Source organism: Molothrus ater, chromosome 35 (assembly GCF_012460135.2).
Source record: "Molothrus ater isolate BHLD 08-10-18 breed brown headed cowbird chromosome 35, BPBGC_Mater_1.1, whole genome shotgun sequence".
In the NCBI taxonomy this organism is placed as follows: Eukaryota; Metazoa; Chordata; class Aves; order Passeriformes; family Icteridae; genus Molothrus; species Molothrus ater.
In genome coordinates, this window is record NC_071662.1 from 61585 (window position 1) to 66065 (window position 4481).

Below are 4481 nucleotides of genomic sequence, written 5' to 3' on the forward strand. Positions count from 1 at the left end.
AAGATTCTCTAAGCCTTCTGATGTTGACATTCTTGTAGTGAATTTTCTCACACACTTTCTGTAAATAACTTATTGTTTTGCATTCCTCTATGGAGGAGGAGAGAGTTGATGGACTGTTGGTTTAACCAGTGGCATTGGAGAGGTGCCACTGTCACCCTCCAATCCACTGTCACTTTTGGAAAACTATAAATGTTGGAGTCAGAAAATAAACGGCCCTTTTCTCTCGTTCACCTTGAGAACGGTGTGAGCGTGTGTTCCTTTGTGTCCTATAGCGACATTTGGTGACCCCGACGTGTGTATTGCAGCAGATTGCGGTGAGGTTTTCCCCCCCCCCTCTTTGGTGCTTTGCCTGCGGTTCTTGGGGTAATGGCGAGCGCTGTGGGTTTTGAGGAGGATCTCCTCCTTTTGGATCTTTGGAGGGGGGTCCTGGAGTGGAAACAGATTTCTGTTTCCTGGGATGACTTTGAGAGGTTGTTTCTGTGGCCCGGGAGCGAGGGTTTCTTTCGGGTCCTGAGAGGGTGTTCTCCAGGGAGGAGTGGTCTCGTGTGGGGACCTGCCTCATGGAGGCCCTTTTTGACGATTGCACGCTAGATGCGGGACCGCTGCTGGTGCAGTGGAAGAAATGTGTGGAGCTTTGGGAGGGGTCTGGCTCTTGTACCCCTCGGAGCTCCCAGGGAAGCTCTTCTGCCTCGGACGTGGAGGAGGGGGAGTTTGAATTTTTGTCCGATGTGGAGTCCCCCTCCCCGCCTCCGGACGGTGTGCTGGGGGGCGGAGCCCGTGGGTTTCTGCGGGCTCTGTGGATTCGGCGGGCCGTCCTCGTCCTGCTTCGCCCGGCATGGGCGGTGGGGTGGGGGACGGGTTGCCTTTTCTTTGTACCTTTCCGGTTCTTGAGGGCCAGCCTCCGCCTCGGCTTGAGTCTGGTTCGGTGACAACCTGGTGTCCGAATTGCGGTGTTTCCACGAAGTTCCCCCTGGCCACGGCGGGGGCGGGGTCGCCCACCTCCGGGCCGGGCTCATCGGCGGGGGGGGGCGACTTCGCCCGTCCCTGGACCTGCGCAGCCTGCTGGGCATGCGCAGTCGGTGGAAGCACCCGGGGGCGGGATGTCACCTGCCCCTGGGCCGGCGCAGCCCGCTGGGCGTGTGCAGTTGGTGGACGCAGCCGGGGGCGGGGGCGTCGGTCGGCGTTCTGTCCGGCCCGCTCCGGTGGGCGGGCAGCCCGCCCCTCTCTGCTCGGTGGGGGCGGTACCCGCTGGGCAGTCTTGTGGTTTGGGACGGACCCTCATAGGGGGCTTGCCGGGCTCCCTGGTGCCATCCCGCAGCGACGCAGCTGTGCGGACTGCGTCTCTTTCGGCGTCCCGTTCCTCCCCTGTGTCGGGGGCCGGGGGCCCCGCGCCGGTCTCGTCCCGGCCCGCGCCGGATTTGCGGGCCGGGACGGTACCTGCGTCCACCGGGGCGCCCCCTGCTGGGGCTGTAACACGACAGGGCGCTGGGGTGTTTACCTTTAGCGCACCTGTTGACACGGCCAGCGGGAGGCCGGTGGGTGCCTGGGGCCACGGCACTTCCTCGTCGAATTTGTGGACGCTTCCTGCCTGTCAGGTGACCGTGTGTCCCAGGCATCCCGAACGTTTTTGGCCAGAGGCGAAAATCAAGACTGACAAGATGAATGAGCCTGTTTCCTCGCGGCACCTGCAGGGTCGCGGGGCGGGCTCTTTTGGCTCTGCCGGTGCTGCGGGGGGCCCAGGGCCGAGTGGTGTTGGCCTGGCTCCCAGGCGACTTTCGTCTTTTGCCCCTGTTGGGCCTGAGGACCAGGGAGCGTCAGGTGCGGTGGCTTTGCCAGGGGATCCTCAGGTTTTCCCTGTGCTCAGGGGTGTTGCTCATAACACCTATGAACCCCTTTCGTATAAGCTGGAGAAGGAGCTCCGTGAGGCAGTTGCTCAGCATGGTTTGGGGTCCGCTGAGGTTATGCGGACTCTCCGGAGGGTTGATTCAGACAGGCTCACGCCTTACGATCTCCGTCGTGTGGCACGTTCTCTTTTTGACCCTGTGCAGTATGGTGTTTTTGAGACCAAGTGGGCTCGGTTGGTGGCCCACGCGGTGTTGCGGAATGCTACGCTGGGTCCGCAGGACCCCAGGCGTTTGGTTGTCGCTGACATGCTGCTGGGAACAGGGCCTTATGAGAATGTTCAAGGGCAGGTTGGATTTGATCCCCTTGTGCTTAAACAATGCCACTCGCTGGGCATGGCTGCAATTGTTCAGACCCTGGAAATGGCTGCTCCGAGGCAGCCGTTCCCGACCATTGTCCAGGGGGATGACGAGCCTTTCATGACGTTTGCAGAAAGGCTGATTGCATCTGTGGAGAGGCAGGTGCCTGATCCTGTGGCAAGGAGCGTTACGATTACGAACCTTATCAAGTGCAATTGCAATGCTGCTTGTAGGAAAGTCATAGTGGCTCTGCCTGGTGATCCTACTGTCTCTGAGATGGCGGAGGCCTGTGCGGACATTGTCCCCCAGGATCGGAAGTTGGCTGCCGTGGCTGCCACTGTGCAGCCGGTTTGGGCGGCGCCGCAGGGCAAGCGGCCGCAGCGGGGGAGTGCACAGGCTGGCAAGAAGCAGGGGAAGAAAGTGCAGAAGGTGAAGTTCCCCATGTTCTTGTGTGGTCGGTGTGGTAGGCCAAATCATATGTCTGATGTGTGCAAGGCGACTGTTCATGCTAATGGCCAAGCTTTGCCAGGCTCGGGAAACGGCAAGCGGAGCGCGCAGGGGGGACGCGTGCGGACACAAGCTTCTCTCCAGACCCGGTGCCGATGGAGGTCTCCTTTGCGGCTTGCAGCCAGCACCGTGGATCAGCAGGAGTGGATGTCTGCACCGCAGCAACAGTTGTGTTAGAGTCTTCTCAGATATGCAAGGTTCCCTGGATGCCTTTGGTCCCTTGGGCGGGGGCATGAGTGCTCTCCTTATGGGGAGGTCTAGTGCCACCCTTCAGGGCATCATTGTGCACCTGGGGCTCATCGATGCAGATTTCACGGGGCAGATTTGTGCCATGGTCTCCACACCCACCCCCCCCGTGACAATCCCGAAAGGGACGCGGCTTGCTCAACTTGTGCCTTTCAAGTCCTCTGTTTGCAGGTCAGCTGATCAGTCGCGTGGAGCTGGTGGTTTGGCTCCACTGGGCCACCTCAAGTTCACTGGACTGCTGTCCTGACCAAGGACCGTCCCGAGATGCTGTGCACCCTGTCTGTTCCTGGTGCAACGCCGCCAGAAGTCCGCGTCCGTGGGCTTCTCGACAGCGGTGCGGATGTCACGGTTCTCTCCCTTGTGACCTGGCCCTCAGAGTGGCCCTTGGATCCGGTGGGGACATCTGTCGCTGGCCTGGGAGGGACGGCGCAATGTTATGTGAGCCAACGGCCTGTGTTGGTCACGAACCCAGAGGGACAGGTGGCCTGGGTTAGGCCTCATGTTACTTCTACTCCTGCCAACCTTTGGGGGAGGGATGTTCTGTCTGCTTGGGGGGTGCGCATTGGGACGGATTTTTGATGGGGGCCACTGCAGTGAAGGGCGCAGAGTGTCCGACGCCTCCTATACGGTGGCTGGTTGACAAACCTGTATGGGAAAAGCAGTGGCCCCTCCCTCAAGAGAAGTTGAATGCCCTTCGGAATCTGGTGCAGGAGCAGTTGGACCAGGGTCATCTGGAGCCTTCCACCAGCCCCTGGAACACCCCTGTCTTCTGCATCAAAAGAAGTCTGGGAAATGGAGGTTGTTGCAAGACCTCCGAAAGGTTAATGCCGTGATGGAAAGCATGGGAACATTGCAGGCGGGCATGCCATCGCCTACCATGCTTCCTGCAGACTGGCCGGTCCTCATTGTGGATCTGAAGGATTGTTTCTTTACAATTCCTTTGCATCCGATGACAGACCGAAGTTTGCCTTCTCAGTGCCAGCAATTAACGAGGCTGAGCCTGCACAGAGGTATCAATGGAGGACATTGCCTCAGGGCATGCGCAATTCTCCGGCCATATGCCAGTGGTATGTGGCCCGTGTCTTGTCTGGAGTTCGCAGGCAGTTTCCTGATGCACGTCTGTATCATTATATGGACGACATTTTGGTGGCCGCGTCCACCCAGGATGAGCTGCTGAGGATTCAGCCTCGGTTGCTTGATGCTTTGCATGCTCAGGGACTGCAGGTGGCTCGGAGAAGGTCAACAGCAACCACCTTGGAAGTATTTGGGGGTCAAAATTCTGGAACGGACCATCCGTCACCAGGAGGTGCAATTTGTGCATCCTGTGAGGACACTGAATGATGTTCAGAATTGGTGGGGTGTCATCACTTGTTGCGTCCATATTTGGGAGTAACGATGCGCAGCTGTCTCCTCTGTATGATTTGTTGAAAGGAGACGGTGATCTAAAATCACCTCGCACACTGACCCCTGAGGCGCATAAAGGCGTTGGAGGTGGTGCAGCGAGCTGTTTCGGCTTGCCAAGTTTAT